The sequence below is a fragment of the Opisthocomus hoazin genome, chromosome 15, assembly GCF_030867145.1.
Source record: "Opisthocomus hoazin isolate bOpiHoa1 chromosome 15, bOpiHoa1.hap1, whole genome shotgun sequence".
NCBI lineage: Eukaryota > Metazoa > Chordata > Aves > Opisthocomiformes > Opisthocomidae > Opisthocomus > Opisthocomus hoazin.
In genome coordinates this window covers 13,593,407-13,613,576 of record NC_134428.1, presented here as the reverse complement: position 1 = coordinate 13,613,576, position 20,170 = coordinate 13,593,407, and the positions used below count along the sequence as shown (strand labels likewise).

General features: G+C 51.6%; 1 protein-coding gene across 1 annotated transcript in view; it reads right to left on the bottom strand.

Annotated features, from left to right (window-relative positions):
• The window catches only part of RAB11FIP3 (RAB11 family interacting protein 3), a 58,958-nt gene extending 55,319 nt beyond the window's left edge, over nt 1–3,639 (bottom strand). Inside the window, exon 1 of the mRNA XM_075436251.1 lies at nt 3,554–3,639. The gene's annotated coding sequence lies outside the window, so the exon portion shown is untranslated. The remainder of the gene's footprint in view (nt 1–3,553) is intronic.
• Between the last annotated feature and the right edge of the window lie 16,531 nt (nt 3,640–20,170).

Sequence of the window (20,170 nt, the reverse complement as noted above, 5' to 3'; positions counted from 1 at the left end):
GCACTCAGGAGGGCACCTGCACAGAGCCCACTCCCAGTGGGCTTTTCTTTGGTAGACAGATGTTACAGATGTTTCAGCTCAGAGCATGTGTGCGAATCGAACGACTTGTTCATTACTGCTTTTGAATTTGAGTAAGAGCACTGATCTGCTGCAAAGGGGAGACATTAAATATGTGCTACTGGATGCCGAGAGGCCTCCGTAGGAAAAAAAAAAAACCAAAACAGGTGTCTGAAGCTCAAAAAATTTTTAAATAACCTGACAAAGAAAGGAATCTGCTTGCGAGCACTGCTCTTGTTGTTTGTCTGCATCCAGCTGTGATTGATACTACCCAGATGTCGTGTCTGCCAGCTAACTCCCCCTCCAGCAGCTCCTGCATCCAACACGGAACAGACTAGAGTTGCCCTTTGGTTCAGGCACCTTGGCTTCAAGCTGCAGACAAATCTCACTGCCCCTGTCCCACTGTCAGCTCCTTGTCATACAAATACACAGAGACCTCACTCCTGGTCTGAGTTTTCTAAGCGGCTTGCATACAATCCCTCATACCTGTTTCTCATGGCGAAGATCCCCCACGAGCTGTAGCTTCTAGGCAGGACGAATGCAGCAGACACACTGGCTCCCTCCCCATTTCTTTTCCCCTGCAGACTAGAAAGGTGTTCCATTGGATCTTGCTGATGGCTGCCAGGTGCACCAGGTTTTCCTCTGGCTGTGGATTCCCCAGGCACTACACACCTTACCTGGCTTCTTTAAGCATGCTTTATAACATATTCTCCTCCTTCAAATCAGTATCATTACTGTCTCCATTACGTTATCAGCTTCTCAAGTTCTACAATACAAGGCTGTAAGACTCCACTTTTCAGAGTAATTTAACATCCCTGACTCGCTGCCAATGTTTGTTCCACACTTTCCCTCTCTGCTTTGCTATTTAGATATTGCAGGACCGGCTGGCCATCCAGGCACCACTCACACAAACTTTAAAAGCAGGCAAACCACATGCTTTATGGAGCTGGGGGGGGGCACAACAAGGGTCCCAGCAGCCACCCCACCCCACGAGCAGGGAGGCTGGGACACAGCCGGCTGCGAGGAGCTGAGTCTGTCCCAGCAGCATCTGCGAGCCCGCCTGCCCAGGCAGTCCTCAGCCAGCCTGCTTCCGATGAACAGCTCGGAGCTGGGGCCGAGAATGGAGCCCAGCCACCCAAGGGCCATGGGCTCACCACCTCCAAGCCCCCGGGGTCTCCGCTCTGCAGGACTCCACCACCCAAAGCACTCCAGTGGCAATCATACACATGTGCTGCAGGCATTGATACAATCTATGAGGACCACATTTTCCTATTAAGTCTTCTTTTTGGGAAGAGCAGAAGATGAGGCAGTCACAACAGGCTAAAGACTCTCACTGAAGTCTCACACACAGTGTCTGTAGCACCCAAGTCACCTCGTTCTTTCCCTCCCGGGGTCAGCATTACCTGGCCAGACAAAGCTCACAGCAGCAAAGAGATCCGAAATGTTTCATGGCAGCGGAGAGGTGGCATCCTGGCTTTCGCTGCTGAGTGGTTAAACGGTGCTTTACTCCACACTGAAGGCAGAGGCAAGTTCGAGGAGTCCTAGATCAGCATGTTACTCAGCCAGTGCGAACATACCTCAAACAGCTGGCACAGGAATGGGACCGAGGAGTTTAGTATCCTCCCTGGACGTAAAGGCCAGCTGAACACGAAAGCAGTCCTAAGGAAAGCAGCTGACAGTGCAAGTTTTGCTAGTTTTGTAACTGCACCTTCAGGTTGCCAAGCTAGACCAGAAGAGTTCAAGTAAAATCAGAGCTACTCTCCTACAGAGAGCCTCCGAGAAAGAGGAGAGGGACGGAAAAGCGGAGCATCTTCAGAAATAAACCCTTACCTACAGTAAGACAGACATTGCAAGGTACAAGCTTACACCAGGTCTCGGTCCAGTGACTGACCAAAGAACCACAGAGTACCTGCAAATGTAACAGAACTATCTCTGGCTAAAAACAGGCCCAGCTAATTAACAAAACTTTGTTAAAAGGGACACCCAGCAACAAGCATAACCTCTTCTTTCTTTACAAAGGGATGATCAATATTGACTACCTCAACAGCAGCAGCAGCAAATCCTCAAGATCACTCGAACGCGAGCAACTGCTCAGCTGGTGAGACTCAAAAGAAACTCTCTCCGTACCCTGCCCTGGGTTTCTTTTATGGCTGTTTAATGCCGGGCAATGTTAGAGAGCTCTCCCTTTCTTAACCACTGTAATAAACACATATCAATCTCTTTCAAGTTTAATAAATAGGGATCCTAAAAGCTTTGTCTGGATCTGCTTTTTCCATTCAATTAATATAACACAATACCGGAGCAATGAATTATTGAAGAGAAATACAAGCCAGAGCTTTCACAAACACACTCTACTCCAGTAGCAATTTATTACAAATTAATAGCACGCTGCATTTCCTCCTGCACCATGAGAACCAGCAATCAGCTGCACTGCCAAGCTCCACCAGCCGCGAAAACCTCCGAGCTGCCATAAAGCACTGCCGTCCTGAGCAGAAATCACCTGCGGGCGGGAGGGGGGAGCAGCAGGAGGAACGGACAACCAACAGAAAAACAGAAGTCACTTCTGCTCTGAGGGTTTTCCACCCAGGCAACAGCGTGGTTTCTATAGGAATAATCAGTCTTCTCACCGCTTTGCTTGTATCAGCACTCAGGAGCACGCTCGGTGTGCAGGGCTGACAGCGCGGGCCATGTTCATTGCTGCGTGAAAGCAACGCTGAAGTTAAAGATCAGCATTGCTGCGAACAGAATTGATTCAAGCACAACTGTGATCATTCATATTTGCACATTTAAAATTACATCTGCTCAGCAGGAGGCTTCCAATATTTTTCACACCCTGCCCTTAACAACACACTTGCCCAAAAATGCCCTTCTAACACTCCTACTAGAGATGAATCCCAAACTGAAAAAACAGCAGCTTTGCTTCAGCAAAGCAATTCAAATGCCAACCAGCCAGCAAGACACTTCATATTTCACCAAGCTATTGCTCTGGAAGCACTTGCAGCAAGCCCGCAAAGAGCAACGTGGGGATTGCCACAGGCCTGTTGTGGGACCCTGTTTCAAGCTCACCTACCTGTCAGTGAGCTCAAAGCTCCTGTTTAACGTGCCTCTTGATAGAAATCATCTGAGCACGTTGATCCTCCAGATAGTTGGAGCGAAGGCAAACGCGTTAGTGCCCAGCGTACGGAAGACGTCACGCTCCGCAGTGGACAGACAGACACCTCCAGCAGTGTGCCAGCCAAGAGCCGCTCCTCTGTCAGAGCAGCAAGTCCCCACACACCCACCATCGAGAGCAGACATCAAAGCAGAAGGCATTTTCCCTCGACGGCTCTTCTGTTTCCAATCTACTTTCAGGAAGGAACTTTCCCAATAAAAAGGAAAACATGCCACCACCACCAAGCCTGCTGCACCACCCAAGCGACTTCTCAGCTGGGTTAACCCCCGTGGTGTTAAATGCAGCGTCTCCCCGTCCCCCCTAACAGCACAGCAGCGAACTCACCTCCATTTTTGATAGCTCTGATCCCTCGATGGAAATCTTCGAAGCTGATGACTCCAAGTCCGCTCGGATCGAGGTACTTTGTTAGGTCCTTCACCTGCAATCACAAAAGCAGCGTTACCCACAGAGCCCTTTGGGGAAACAGCATCTTCCGTCAGAGAAACACCTTGTAACAAATTTTTCCTCCTTACACAAAAAAGATTTGAGCTAACGACAGTGAATTTCTTAAACGGACACCAAACCGTGTCCGTTCCTGCAGGGGACACAAGTAATCCGTACAGAAGGTTGCAGTACTTGGCTGGTGCTGGAACTATTGATAGTTTTGAAACAGGTTAGGGCGGTATTTCTTGCAACGTGGTCCTTCTCTGCCAGGGCTTTGTTTATTTTTATGTTTTTCAAAGAGGTCCCATCTTAATTGGGAAAACTCAGTAATAGGCTGCCCAGTAGGAGGCCCCAATTAAGAGGACTCACTGGTAACGAACTGCTCCATGTTACAAATTTAGGCCATATAATTGAAACATTTTCACAGTTAGCCAGTGCCTGAGGGGGAAGGAATCACGTCAGCTAGCGAGGATTCGGATGCGGGTGCCGGAGCAGGCATACACATGGAGCAAGGGACACTTGTGAGACTTGGTGAGGGTGACCCGAGCTCTTCACACAGAACGGGCTACAGTTTGAGGGCAAAACCACACTCATTCCACACGGTCCAAACCAAGCTTTCAAAAAGGTGCGTTTGGTTCCTTCCTTCCAGGCTGCCACAAGTCCGGCCTTCAGGAAACCCTCTACACCACTGAGGCTTCTCAAGCTGAGACAATCAGAACTTTTATCTGCTTTAAAAACAATATAATAAAATGCAGAGCCCATTTTAAGAGACTGAGGCACTTCCGTGTATTTTAGAGCCACATCCTTCAGCTCAGAAACAAGCCCAGGAGGAAGCAGGGTGTACAAGGTGAAAGAGGGAATTGCACAATTCGCTCCATACTCAAAGGCTGCCCGCATTGCTGCCCTCGCCCTGCCAAACACATGGACCTCTCCTCTTCCTCCTCCAGAGCACAGGAGGAGGTCTCCGGGCGGTCAGCAGGGCTGGATTTGTTCAGCTCGCACCAGCACAACCCGTTGCCTTTTGACTCACTCAAGCACTTGCTCAGTTTTGGTTTCTTCTTGGGGAAAGCGATGGTAAGTCACCAAAGCTCTCCTTCCAGGGAAGGAAACTGCACCTCTGCAAGGAGACTTCACATCTAAGGGCGAGGAGGACACCCTGCCATGGTGCTCAGAGCTGTCCGACCCATTCCGCATCAGCCTTTGCTTTTTGTTTTGTTTTTCTTAAACCCAGTGTTTGTGTTTGCACAGGAAAATCAATCACATCTGCGACAGGCTCAGCGCTGTTCCCCCGCACATCCCCATGGGTTCCAACACGATGGGGGAAGGCAGGAGATGTCTCTGCCTCTGACATCCCACCGTCCCAGCAGCCATGAGCACACTGCTGGCACAGGGGGAACCACAGGGCTGAGGCCACAAAAACCACTCACCCGTGCCTCTCTGGGGCTGCCACGAGAGAAACCCCAAGCCCCAGCACGGCACTGACTTGCTGCCTGCCGGCTTACACTGTCATGAACGGGGAGAGGAAAACACAAGCGTCTTTCCCAGTTTTCAGGGGAACTTTTTTGGCAGACCAATAACTAAACTGCTGAAGTCACATGGCACATGTTGACTTGGATGAGCCAGGCTTCTTCTATGTTAAACAAAGGTATTTTAAACTAATAAAAATAACTCTCGGGAACATGTCGATTCCAGTTACTGCATCTGGCAGCTTCTTCGAGTTCAAAAGCTGTAGCTTAATTTTTTATCTGTGTATATAGGTAACCGAAATGCAAGTGACATTTAATCAGACTTGCTAAGCCTGTAAGTGAGGATGACGACACACTCTGAAGTATGGTTTCTGTAAAGATCCAGCCACGACGGCACTTGGGCTGTGACGGGCAGGGCTGCTCGCAGCACTGCGGCAGCTTCTCCAGACTGAGGAGGGTTTCAAGCCCTCGTGCCAATCCAGAATCACAGAAAGTTAGGGGTTGGAAGGGACCTCTAGGGATCATCTGGTCCAACCCCCCTGCCGAAGCAGGGTCACCTAGAGCAGGCTGCACAGGACCTTGTCCAGGCGGGTCTTGAATATCTCCAGAGAAGGAGACTCCACAACCTCCCTGGGCAGCCTGTTCCAGGGCTCCGTCACCCCCAGAGGGAAGAAGTTCTTCCTCGTGTTCAAGGCACCTCTCCCACAGCGGTGTTTGCGCAAACGGGACAGAGAAGCCGGACAAGTATTTTGTTTATGCAAAAGAGCCACCTACGTATTTCAGTTAAGCTGTGGGTGGGACAAAACGAGCGGAAACGTTTCTTAAAACTTCACAACCCTGACACTACAGACGCAAACAAAAGCCATGCAACTGATGAAGCTCAAGCCTGCGGTAGCATGTCTGTGCTGGTCCAAACCTGCCTGTAGTTGCTGACCAGGCTTAAAAGGAACTCTGAGGATTAAATAACCGATCGAGACAACGCTCCCGTCACCACACTGAGTGCAAGTGGCTGCTGGTACTCAGAAGAGCTCACAGCATGCAGAAGACAAGAACATCAGCAGTATCCGCCTGGTCCACCAAGCCCCTGCGAGAACCTGCCCAGGGAGAGCAGAGACTTCTTCCCACAGACCAGCACCCAGCATGTCCCGGCACCCACAGAGCCAGGGACACCAGAGGGGACGTCCCTGCCCCATCCATTCAGTGCCCATGAGCATCTGAACCTGCCTCCACTGCCTCTGGGGCTGCAAGCTCCAGAAGCTCCTGCCTGCTCCATACAGGAGTGCCTTCTTTCTATTTTCCTGCACCTATTTTCTGCTATTTCATCAACTGCCTCCTGGTTCTACCACTACAATGTGTGGTGAGGTGCAAGTGTGATCCCCCTAGATCATGTTCTGCTTCCTGAGGGGTCCCAGCCTGCCCACCCTCCCCTTGCAAAGTAGCTGCTCCAGTCCCTTGGCCATTCTAATCACGATTCCTGTACCCTCTCCAGTCCCTCCATCCTTTTTGAAGGTGAAGGCCAGAACTGCACATGCTGTTCAAGAGGATCTGGAATGACGCTTAACGGAGGTCCTCGGCATTACTCCAAGACCCACCACGGTCTTGCTCACAGCAGGGCTGTTGCAGCACTGAGCCATCTACATTGGCAACAGCCAACGACAGCTCCGGCACCTTGCTCCTGGGTCATAACTGCCAGTTTTCTCCATTCCTTCATTTTGATGACTAGGCTAAAAACCCTACCTGTGGGAAAATAATGGAAGACCGGCGAGGAGGGTTGTAAACACGTTCAAGTGACTTGTGGCTGGGGTGTGGAAAAACACATATATCCAACTAGTTGTTGTTTAGCCTTGTCTGCTTGGCAAGCAGAACATCTGTGTTTAGGTAACATAGGCCGGTGACAGACTCGGAGGCACCCTACCCAACCCGCTTCAGACTCCTGTCCTGCTGTGGGAAAGATGAAAGCACAGTGGTAAACTACGCCTGCGCGAATCCCTGGTATACAGGTGGAAACAGCCAGTTTGGTGGTCCTCCGGCGAGGACGGAGCTCCGCAGTGCCTGCGTCCCCGCCTGTGTGCCTCTGCCCTGGTGCTGCTTCAGAGATCCCCTGGTTCGCGAGGTAACGAAAATAAATCTACTCTTTGCATTTCATCCGTGGTTTTGTGGTTGTTCCTGCGTCCTGTCCTGTGCCCGCTCACACACTGCTGTGTTAGGACAGTTGGAAGAAAACCCCTGAGCATTACAGCTCAAACTATTTTAGATTAGCAAATCTTAGCAGTTCTGAAGTCAGAGATTTGTTGCTTTTCGCTGAAGACTGATCTGCAAGAGCGGAGCAGTTAATACCACACTCCTATCGGCACAAAAGTTAACTCTCTCCCAAACTCCAGTGTTAAGCTAAACACAGGCAGATCTAAACCACAATCACAGGGAGGTTTCTTCTTTTGGACAGCAAGAAATATTCAAAATAAAGGTTTTGCTTAACGTGTACACGTCTGTAGATGGTTATAAACTCTTCTCGAAGAAGAGCGAGCAGCTAGAAATACAGAGCATTAGAGTCAAAGAGGATGACGTGGTTTAAATAGCTGATACAAATCCTGGTAGAAAGCGAGAGGTTTAAACCACTTTAAGTCAAGCTGCCTTAAGCTGAGCAGAGACACCAGCCTGCAGAAGCAGAACCGGTGGCGAGCAGTGCCAAAGGGGCCCTGCTTGCCCCTGTGCCGGGGAGAAGGCACAGCCCGGACTGAAGCTGGAGCAAGCTCCTGACACGACTCTGCAAGGGATTTCTCCCGGTAAGGGACACGGAGAGGGAAGCAGACGGGGCAGCAGGAAGGATGTCTTCTGCCATCTCGACAGCAGAGCAAGAACCATTCCACCAACCACACCACCCCGTCTTCTTCTGTATCAAAGAGCTCTGTGCGCCGGCAGGGCATTTCGCCTGCCAAACCAACCAGATTTGCTGCTACCCAATGCCCATCTCCAACCACCCCTCCGACCGAGCCGCCTCCAAGCACGCACACCAGCACCACACCGAGCTGCCGCTCCGGCTGGGAACAGCTTCCCCACCGCATGGGGCACAAAAAGAGCCTCCTCGCTTCAATGCGGTGGAATCGTTTCGCTGCGTGATTTCGAGCCTCTGCTAAGCCAACAGCGACAGCTCCAAATTCAAATTAACACAAAGGCTTGGCAGCCACACAATGAAAATTTTTCGGGGAGGCGAGGAATTCCGCAGCTGTGAGTGGCCCTGTTAAGCAGGCTGGAGGAAAAGGAAGCTCCAAGCCTTTTGTCTTTATCCTGACTGATGCTCCGTGTCTCCACCACACAGCAGATGGATTCAGCAGAACTAAATATCCACTGTGCTTGTTTTAAGCATCGATCTCCGACGGAAGGCAAGGCTGCATGGGCCAGTTGACATCCTCCTTGTAACCCCCAAGCCTGCCAGAAGTTTTCCTTCATATTCTGGCAGAGACTGGGACTGAATCAGCTTCCAAAAATGAAATTCTTCTGAGGGGTGAAATGAGGGTGGGAGATTTCCAATGGCCGCAGCAGTCAGGCACCCCAAAAAGAAGAGCCGGCGGAGCTCAGCACCTATGGTTGTGTGGTATCTCCTACAGATGAGGCTTCCAGCCTAGCCACTAGTAGGGCCACTTCTTGTCCTATTTGATGATACCACAGTGGGAGTAATACAGCAGCGTTTCAGTACTGCTTCACTCTACACAGACCCTGGAAGCAAAGCCAAAGCAGACAGAGAGGAGGAATCAGTACTGATATATTCCTGATACAATAAGTCCAACTACTCGAGGCAGGCCAGTCAGCAGGCTACAGCTCCCACCAAGAACTTGCGCACCTGCAGTCTCACACATGCTGCGATAAGCAAAGACAGATGCTTTCGCCCTGAAGTTGCTCCTTCCTTTCCTCGGGAAGGATTCTGCATCTGGTCTCAGACCTCTGAGCCAACATAAGTCATGGGAATCTGAGCAAGGGTGAAGATCTAGTCTGCTTAACAGATGACTTCTGGTCTCGGGCCCCCAAAGCGGGGATTATATGCAAACAGAACCTAGAGAGCTGTTAGGAAGACACCGAGAGACCTGTCCAGATCAGGAACAGCATGCCAGAGACTTACCAAGAGCCTGGCTGAACTGGGCACCTGGCTCAGCATATTTTGGCCACTTGAGCAACCAACAGACCAGCCTATCCAGAAAAAAAGTCCACAAAACCAGTAAGCCCAGTCCACAATCGTGCTTATTGCTGGCTGGGACCTGATTTTAGCCCAAAACATCAGACAAACTGTTAACACAACCACCAGCAGATGACCTTCATCAGGGAACTCGTTGCCATACCTTTGCCTGATGGCAGCGGCCAGCGCTGGCTGGGGACTGTTGCAAACAGCAGCAGCTACCTGCGAGCAGGTCAAAACACATTCGCCTTTCACTGATTAAAAACTCTTTCTACAGAGAGGCAAAGGTTCAGCCTAAAATGCGAGCACTGAGGCACTCATTCCAGAGCTCTGAAAGCAACCGCTCAGCGCGAGGGCGGGTTGGGTATCCCCACCTCGGGCAGGCATTCCAACAACGAGGTTGTGGTGGGCAGAGAAAATACGCGGTTGCACGCGTGCATCCCGGCCGGTTCCGGCTGCCGGCCCCTCTGCCACTGCCTGCCGGGCTGCGCACACCAGCCCCCGCGACGTGAGCGGGCCGCTGTCAGCAGGCTGCAAGGCAGGGACCGGGGCGGGCAAAGAGCATCCCACCGCACGGCTCAAAAGGAGCAGAGCTCTGCTGCAGAGGGATGACACGGGAACAGGAGACCCTGGTGCCCTGACACCCACACATCTCCCTCCTGCAAACCCACACCAGCCCCACACACTTCTTACCACCACCTCTTCCCAAACCATTTATTAATTTATTAACTCTCCTCAACAGAGTATTACAGGAGACTGAGAGGTTTGAGGACCTTACTCTTGTCTCTCCCCCTCCAGAAGAAACAGGAACCCGTGTGGTCAGGTTTAAACACAGAGGAGAGCAGGACCAGGCAAGGAAGCAGGGTCCGTGCTGGACAAGCTGCAGCTTCAGCATCAGCTTCCAAACGGCCGGTTTCCACCAGTGCCTTTGAAGAAAGCCCAAGGGAGGAAAGCAGCCAGCCCACTGGTGGGCAAGGACCCCGGGTCCGCACAAGGGGAAGGGAGTAACTGCAGCCTGTCACCAGCTCTGTTAACAGGCCAGAAAGGTTTCCAAAACATTTATGTAGCTGTTTAATCAGCTTCGCGTGATTAAGCACAGGGCACGCAGACATCCTTCCCCATGCATCTGGATGTTCAGCTTAGACACAGACTCTGAAATATTACAAACAGAAAATGAAACTTCACTGTTAATCCAACGCTGAACTTTCTCCACCAGCCTCTGCTTTCCATGTTCTCCAGCTGGACCGTGCTCCCCTTTGCTGCCTGCACACTCTGCTGCTTGGATCTCTGCCCAGCTTGGTGCAAGGCTCCACACTATGTTAAACATGCCCAAAGCCAGCCTTTATCTTCTGTCTGGCCTTTAAAAAGGCTCCTCAGACCACCTTAAGTCTTTGGATTGTAGCAGAGTTTGGTTTACACGGACCTGCTTGCAGACACCCTGCCGTGGGGTCTCAAGAAGGGACAACGCATGGGATGGCAGGAGCAGACCCCTGCCAGCCAACAGCTGCTGCGTCTTCCGGTGCTTTCTCCACCCAGTTACAACCTGGAGAGTTTCAAGCAAAACAGAGGACCAAAAGTGTCCTAAAACCCAGTGGGTCTTGGAGCTTTAAACAGAGGAAACTCATTCACGTTGTGTAACCAGGTCCAGACCAACTGTGGGTATACAGGGACCCACAAAGCCTGCTTGACAGACAGGACACAGACATCCACGCACCTCTCATGTAAATCTGACTACCCTCTTCTGTCTGCAGGAAGCCCACATCTGCTCTGAACATGTTCTATCTGTGGGGGGAAAAACAGTATTGTAGGTCACACAGTCCCTGAACTCCAGCAGAGCAAAAGCTGAGTGCCACACTGGCATAACTGCCAAACAGAGGGCATTTTTAGCTAGGGATACTCTAAAGGACAGGAGAAGGCTCACACCAGATGCTCTCCTCTTATGTTTAGCCAGATCTTTGGCCTGAAGCTGTACACCAGAGTTTAACAGAGTGAGGGTTATGCAAAGGTGGATGCAGCATCTCTGCTCTCCGCACGTAACCCAAGGGTATGAGCCAACATACTCATTTGTTTGTGAAAACCCACTCTGTCTCTCAAGGCTACACCCATCCTCTCAAGAAAAATACAAAAAAGAATAATATTTTTAAATGCTAATTACAGAATCACAGAATGGTCGGGGTTGGAAGGGACCTCTGGGTATCATCTGGTCCTGCCGAAGCAGGGTCACCTACAGCAGGCTGCACAGGACCTTATCCAGGCGGGTCTTGAATATCTCCAGAGAAGGAGACTCCACAACCTCCCTGGGCAGCCTGTTCCAGGGCTCCATCACCCTCAGAGGGAAGTTCTTCCTCATGTTCAGACGGAACTTCCTCTGCTTCAATTTGTGCCCATTGCCCCTTGTCCTGTCACTGGACACCACTGAAAAGAGCTTGGCCCCATCCTCCTGACACCCACGCTTAAGATATTTATAGGCATTTCTAAGGTCCCCTCTCAGCCTTCTCTTCTTCAGGCTGAACAAGCCCAGCTCCCCCAGCCTTTCCTCGTAGGAGACATGCTCCAGTCCCCTCATCATCCTTGCAGCCCTCTGCTGGACTGTCTCCAGTAGCTCCTCATCTTTCTTGAAGTGGGGAGCCCAGAACTGGACACAGTACTCCAGATGGGGCCTCACCAGGGCAGAGTAGAGGGGGAGGAGAACCTCCCTCGACCTGCTGGCCACACTCCTCCGAATGCACCCCAGGATCCCATTGGCCTTCTTGGCAACAATGTCAGAAGCAGTTGTATTTTCAGTCATTGGGGAATGTGCAGACATGCTGGAACTGCTGAACCTCCTGCAGCCAAACACCAGAGTGGCTGCGCAACTAGCCAAAGACATAGCTGTCCCTATACAGCCATTCTCTTTACATCACACAGTCACTACATCAATGGGCTGCAACATGATCAGCTGAAATGAACTGATCCCTGCTAATGCAGCATTTGTCCAGGCTAAGACCACCCTTGCTGGGTGCTGAGAGAGCATTTACACGCCGACAATGCGAGCATAACTTCACGTTGCTTCATGCGACACGTTTCCCAGAACGCTGCTGTGATCTGAACCAGGCTTGCACCGATCCCAAAGCCAGGAACACCCTTTCCAGCATTTCACTTCTGCGGCTTCAACGGTGTAAACAAGCAGGCTGAGTAGAAGGCTGACAAGTCGGGATTACGCTGGCTCCAGCAATGTTTACAGGAACCGACTCCGTAATTTGTTAAAGGATCTGGCACTACAGAAAGCAGGCAGAACCTCAGAGCAGGTTTCTACTCTGCTGCAATTACACCTAATTAACTAACCTTTAAAATACCCTCAAGGGGGCAGATCTCATTACAGGCAGAAGCAATGGTCAGTTCTGAGTAAGCAGTGCAAGAGCTGCATTATTTATTTCGCAAGTGGCGGCACTTATCCAGGGCTGCTCCCTGAGCCTTTCCAGAAGCTCCAGGAGGAGATCAGCAGGCAGATTGTGTCTGGTCAAGTCTCTGTTTAAAGGTCCACCATAAGCAACGCTCGGTGACGATGCTTACTGCAGTGTGCATCCCTAATCTTGCGTCTACATCGGTTCACCCCTCCTTGCCGTCACTTCAGCCCCAGAGGCTTCAAATAGTGCAGGGCCCTCTGCTATCAGTCTAGTATTTGAAACCAAGAGTTGAGACACCTTTCTGAGAAGGCGACAAATAAAAAGATTCAGCCTGGTTTATTCTCATCTCTTCCCGCTACAGAAGAAATCATCAAACCCACTATGTAAGGCAAAAGGGGAATAAGCCTCCCGTGTTTCTCCATCAGCCTGTATTTAAAGAACTGGAATGGGAGAGCAATCACCCACAAACCAAGCGAGAGACGTCCCAGCAGTTTGATCTTTGCCTTGAGACAAAGTGAGCAAGTTCCCCATGGGGAACAAGCTCCCCTCCTTTCCTACCTGCCCAGCAAGCGGATATCCTCGCTGCTTAACACATCCACTTCCCCAACAAATCCCCCCGCCTCCTATTTATCCAAGGCAAAAGCTGCTTGGCGTGCCATCAACTTTTTGATGCATTTCATCTATTTTGGGCAGTTTCTACACCAACCTTGCACTCAGTCGACTTCGGCCCTGAAGCACGAAGCTGCTCGCCAGCCTCTCCCAGGGTCAGCGGGCTTTCAGCAGGCGCAGGAAATACCGGAGGAGAGAGATCTGAATACATAATGAACAGGGGAGAACTCCCTCCCCAGCAAACTATTACTTTCCCTTTTTTGGAAGGGGAAGGAAGAAGTTTAAGTCAACTGTGAGCCAAGAACAAGCCCAAAGTTGATGCAGAGAAGCAAGTCTCCCGCATTTCCCTCCCAAAGCCACTGCGGGCCATAGGCATCGGGAGCGTGCAGAAGAAAAGACTTTCCTTCCAACGTTCAAAACTCAACAGGAAGAAGAAAGAGAAGCCAGAATTTGTTTTAAAGAGCTGGCAGCCAGAAAAGCCCGAGGACCCAGACCCTTCCTGCCCACCCTCACAGGAAACCAGAACAAATCAGTGCATCCAGCCAGACCCCCGGCGCCCAGCGGGGAGCCGAACCGCAGGATGTCTTCGCCGGCCCAGATTACCCAGATTCAGCAGTTTTGGGTTTTTTACCTGCTGGTAGAAATTCCTCTGGTCTGTACTACATAACAGCCGTGAGCACAGCAGCTTTTTGGACTAACCCTACCAGCTCCAAGGCTTACCCGCAGGCAGCCTTAATACCTCTACGCCCACCATGGCTTCAGAAGCCTCGCCTTGTCCCATTTCTAAGTGTGTTCTCAAACATCAAGTATGACTATTTCCAAACTGTCCATAAATTGCTGTAGCTGAAGTGTAAAAACATATTTAAAGAAACAACTTCAAGGATGGCTTGGAAACATTAACATGAATGTAAATGACACTGAAATGGTTTTATCCAAATGTAATTGCATTTATCTCCAGCGTTCCAGATTTCCTGTCGCTACCTAAGTGCTCAAAGGCTTCAGCAGCAACGCTCTACTCTAAACATATTCACTTGTTTAATGAAACTTGAAAAGTGTTCTTCCTCCACCCTCCAAGACATCCGAGGCTTTGTTTCTAGCTTTTGTTCTTTTAATGATATGGGAAACCGGTTCTCACCCTCCAAACACACGGCTCAGAGGCAGGAGATTGGATCAAAAGAAAGAAAAAAAAAAAAAAGGTTTAGTGCTAGGTTACTTCTTACATAAAACACATGCCTTAATATAGGCTGGAGCCACCCTTGGGGGAAGAACCAGGCGCCCCAGCCGAAGGCACCCCGGGCTCGAGGTGGGACGGCTGCATCCTGCCGGAGCGCAGAACTGGGGCAGAAAGCCCACACAGGATTTCGGAGCTGATCTGAACAGACAAAACGCAACTCCATAAAACATGCCAGGAGGTCACACACCGAGGACGAGGCATTTGAAGACACTGAACATTTTGCAGGGCCTGGTCTAGCCTCACGTCAATCTCTCTGCAACACAGCCGGGTATTTCTGTGATGGGGGCTGTTTGGTTACAGAACAGACTGTCGGGGCTTACAAATCCAGGACTGCAGCTTTTGCTCCTGTTGCCTCCCAACCAGGCTAGGAAGCAGCACAAAAACCCCACGGCATATCCCAGAATAAACACCACTAGCTCGGGACCGGCTTTTCCTAACTCACCCTCTCCAAAATAGAGCGCACATGCTATAATCTCCAAACCCAGACCATAATAACCAGAAACAGGAGAAACTTCTTGCTGCCAACGCACAACAAGCAAACCATGAAAGCAGGGGCCAGAGTTGCATCTCTCAACTTGCAAACTCAGGGAATTTGGTGAGCACAAGAAACTTCTTGGGCTGCAAAGGTGAAGCCCAGGTGAGCGTAAGACACGAGCCTGTCCCTGACCAGGCAGCTAGATATTAGAGCGCCGAGCGCGAGAGGACTAACTCACCTTCCCCAGCCAGACCGAGCCTGCCACCCTGTCAAAACTACGTTCATCGTAATACAAACAAGCGTGATTCAGAGACTAGCAAAGCATAAAGGCTCGTTTCTTCTTTAGAACTGCTACCAATTATTTCCCTCCTTTTGGCAACCCTTGGTGCAGCCTTCAGAAAGGGCTGTTTGTGCAAAGGCCAGTACACAAAGCAGACATGCCAGAGGGGGGAAAAAAAGCTGCTCAGAACAGTCTCTAGGCTCAGAGGTCGTTTCTCAGAAAAAAAGATGCCAAGATGCAATGTATCGTTTGGGAAATGCAGGTCTTGAGGGTGGGACCATAAGCACTGGGCTTACAAGCCTCACCGCTACCACAACAAAAAAATCCACCCAGGACAGTGTTCATGCTTCTCCAGCAGCCGCCACGTGCCCACATATCTCATGATGCCCAGCACCCATCAGCTCCTCCATGAAGAGGAGCAGCAAGAGGTCTGGATTCCGCTCCCCATGCTCCACCACGGCTCTGCAGGTCTCTGCCAGGCTGCCAGCCAAGCCACCTGCCCTTCACAAGGGACCCGCCTCTGGGCTTTCGGTCCTACCTCTCCCACCAGCATCCCTCCTTCGCCTGCGACACTCTCCCACGCCACCCACGCTGCCAGCCTGTCCCCGCGATGCCAGCGAGGAATGCAAGCTTCACGGAGCACAAAGAGGTACAGCACGAAGCCCAAGGGCAAGTTCTCTGTTGCACACCAAGGTCCCCAGCATCTCCCCTGTCCCTTTCAGGGCAAGCAGCCTCCCACAAACCTTGCTTCTGCTCTCCGCATCCTTCCGCTGCGCTCCTGCCAGCACGGTAGTCCCAGAGCTTCAAGCAGCCAGGAGAGGGTTAGCTAGTTGCTGCATTCAGTTAGCAGGCATAGGAAAAATTCCACAAGGATATCCAATTTTTTCTTCCCCCAGCTGTAACCTCCACACACACAGTGAGCAGGATGAAGAACTGCCACTCCTCTGGAAAAAAATAAGGAATGTGGCCACGCAAAACGGAGGCAACAGACGCCTTTTAATCCCCCCGCAGCCAAAGGAGGCAGCGAAAGCCACAAGGTCCTGATCAGCTTTTCAAGCCAAAGTGGAACTGAACATTATTTTCCCATTAGAAGAGTTTCACTTCCAACACAGCTCTACAGGAGAGGGGCCCCTCAAGCAGCCCCCTCTCTCACGCCGCGTTTGCTCGGGGCTGCAGAAGTGCGGAGCAGCTGCATGGATCCCGCTCGGGCACCGTGCCCCGCGTCCCACCGCAGCAAGTGCTCACCACTTGCTTCCTGCCCTCGACAGCTTCTCCTCTCTAAAAACCATCGGTTTGGGCTCCTTTCACCTCCTCCGCGTTTCGCTCGAGCGGCGTTTCCTATCGGGCTCTGGCAAAGGGAGTTTCCACAGGGCTGTCGGCAGCTGGCTCCGCTGAGTCTTGCCAGATTATGCAGCTCCCAGCACCAGGTCCTCTCCCCTCGGTTTTACTCCTTCTCAGGGGAAGAAGAAGGAGTACAAACCAAGGGGAGAGGAGTAAGCAGGAACAGCGCTGCAGTCTGCAAGCTGAAAACCCCTTCCAGAAGCAAAACAGTGACTCAAAACTCAGTGTAACGCTACTGGTATTTCACCAAGGGATATTGTAGCAGAGGGAACAGCAGCTCTTTTTTCTGAAGAAATACAATGCATTATTTAAAAAAGAAATAAATTAGGACACCACCTGGCTGCTCAGCACGTCACCTAACAGAGGGACATTCAGCCTGCAGACAAAGCCTGGCCGTCAGCCGCAGCCAGCCCTTGTAACACGGACAGCAGCACTGCTCTTCCCGCACAGCATCGCAGGACGTCCCCAAGGCTGTCACCGTCCCATGCTGGGACCCTGGGGGGCCTCTGCACTGCTGGGGACACACCAGAGCCGGGACCCACGCAGGCAGCACCAGAACTGGGGTTATTTAAGCAAGCGCTCAAATTTCTGTCAAATACCACTGCCACCCGATTGCTGGTTTCAGCTAAATTAGTCACCTCAAATAAGGTAACAGCACACAAATGCAGTATTCTCTCTATTACAACGGGTTTTTTGCTCTTACAATATAAGGAGCTGGACAGAGAGAAGCAGCGTGCAGAGCACGCCAACCTGTTCTACCAAGCAGCCTCCACACGTGTCTCTGTTTTAAGAGCAGTTTTCATCGAATCGTAGAAATGTTAAGGTTGGAGAAGACCTCTAAGATCATCCAGTCCAACCATCAAGCCAGCACCACCATGTCTGCTAAACCATGTTCTGAAATGCCATGTCTACACATGTTTTGAACACCTCCAGGGATGGTCACTCCACCACCGCCCTGGGCAGCCTGGTCCAGTGCCTGACCGCTCTTTCAGTAAAGAAATTTCTCATAATATCCAATTTAAACCTCCCCTGATGCAACTTGAGGCCATTGCCTCTTGTCCTATTGCTGGTTACTAAGGAGAAGAGGCCAACACCTGCCTCGCTACAACCTCCTTTCAGGTAGCTGTAGAGAACAATAAGGTCTCCACTCCATCTCCTCTTCTCCAGACTCTCCCCCTCAGCCACTCCTCATAAGAGTTGTTCTCCAGACCCCTCACCAGCCTCGTTGCCCTTCTCTGGACACGCTCCAGCCCCTCAATGTCCTTCTTGTAGCGAGGGGCCCAAAACTGAACACAGCACTCGAGGTGCGGCCTCAGCAGTGCCGAGTCCAGGGGCATGATCCCCTCCCTACTCCTGCCAGCCACACTATTCCCAGTAGAAACCCCCGTGAGAAAGGGCAAGACCCTGACCAAAACCAGGGCTCAAGCAGGCACGGACCCCAGGACATCGGCAGCTGTAAGGAAGCCTCACGCCAGCAGCGCTGGAGCCCCGTCCCAGCCCCCAGCTCACCGGGGCTCTAGCTTCCTCACCCCCATGAGAAAAAACCCGGCCCAGCCCCAAAATCACGACAGTGGCACACTGGGGAAGTCCCTGCCGCCGCTCACACCAGTTTGAGTGCTGCTTAAACTCCCTCTCCATCTGCCTTCCCCCCATGGAGTGGATGCCATCCACTCGAGCGTGGCGGTGGCAGCCCTTTGGGAGCACGCTGTCCCCAACGCTGCCCTTGGCCGTGTGTCCTTCTCTTCCCTCCTTCCCTACAACCCACAAGAGCGTTAGCAACTTGCTCTCTGCCCTGTACCAACTCCAGCGGAGACTGAAGAAGGAGAAATCTCGTCAAAACCAGAAGTTTCATAAGACAAGACAATTTCTGCCCAGCACAGAGCAATGCCAAAAGGCCCAGCTGGCATTTCCACTGCCCCGTTACATCCTCAGGACTATTCCCTGGGCTTGGATGTTTTGGGTTTCCAAAGTAAGGTCCACACCAGGCATCACTGATATGAACTGTGACCCCCCTACTTGTAGGGAGGATGAGCTCCCTTTGAGCCTGTAGGTATCTTCCTGCCATCAAGCAGAAACACACAAAGATATTAAGAAACAGCGATTTTCACGCCTTATGAAACCCACGATGTCTCTCCCTCCAGGCTCAGTTAAAGTCCTGTCTCCGCCAGGAAGCCTCGGACCTGGGCCGGCAGCTCAGCAGCACCAGCGGCAATCACCAGCCTTCAGCAGCTTCCCACATGTACTTCCCCATCGCCACACAGCCTGGCCACGCGTGGACCTGTCACCAGCGACGCATGGGCCACCACAGCCCTGCTGCCTCCAGTGCCACACAGCATGGACCTCCTCCGGGCAGGAGCATCCTCTCAGAGATCAGTTTGGAAGGGGAATGAAAGATGCAATGCTTTTAAAGTAGAAAATGAAGGCTGAGAGGAGCTTTGGGGGTCTGACGGACTTGAGCAGCTAGAGAAGCATGACTGTCCCGTAGGCTTGGTTAGGCTCGTTAAGCAGACAGCCGTACTGCGGATGTCACGAAAAAGCACCGTCAGGAGAGCGGCTCTGGACAGCTGAATGCAGCACCGGGACGATGCATTACAGTCCGAGAGGAGGTGGAAATGCTTTTGGCATGTGGGAGCGCAGGAGTCATTGGAAGTACAAAATGCACAATTCCCAAAGGACAAACTCCCTGTCGGTGTCCGCGGGCACATTTCACCGTGTGAACACAGTAGCAAAGATCTCAAATCACTTCCTAATCCCATTCATCCCACGAATGCACCCTCCTGCCAAGCAGTTGGCTGGGACCTGATGAGTCTGATGGCATTTAAAGCCTCAAGTTGCCGGAGCTCGCTTTCTGCCACGTCCCTAACGGGCACCGCGCTCCCCGACCGCAGCTCGCCATGTAAAACGTGCCACCATTAAAGCACCGCCGCTTCCTTCCGAGGAGAAGCTTGCCAGAACCAGCCTGGCAGCATCGCACCCGTGTTTTCCACAGATGTTTGAATTTAAGCAAACAAGTGGAGGGATAGGCTGGCACCGCTCGCTCCGAGCTCACGCGGAGGAACCTGTCCTCGACACCAGAAACACGAGCAGGATTTGGAAACGATGGAGCCAGGCAGGAGAAATTGGGAAAAGCAAGCCATGGTCCACCCCCACCCCACTGCCTGCTCTCACGGGGACTGTACCAGTGGCCTTGCAGTGCTGGAACGCCGATGGTTCCGGGGGAGAGGGGCAGCCGAGGGTGACCCAGCAGAAGCAGGTCACCCTGCCCAAGCACAGCCGTGGGCTGCGGCTGGTGGGAAGTCATTTGTTTTGCAAAAACCAAAAGCCGGGGGGGGGGTAGGGAAAATAAAGTCTCCGAGTTCAATGCGGACCTCATCTGACAACAAGCAGCAAACAAAAGTCAAAACAAGAATAAAATTGAGAGAAATTACGTGGGCAATTGTTGTAATGACTATTAATTATGGGCTGTATTGAGTTCCATAATGATCCAAGCAACTCTGAAACGCTCTCCGAGCGTTCGGTTACAAGCAATACGAGGTCAAAACGACTCCGAAAGCCGAAT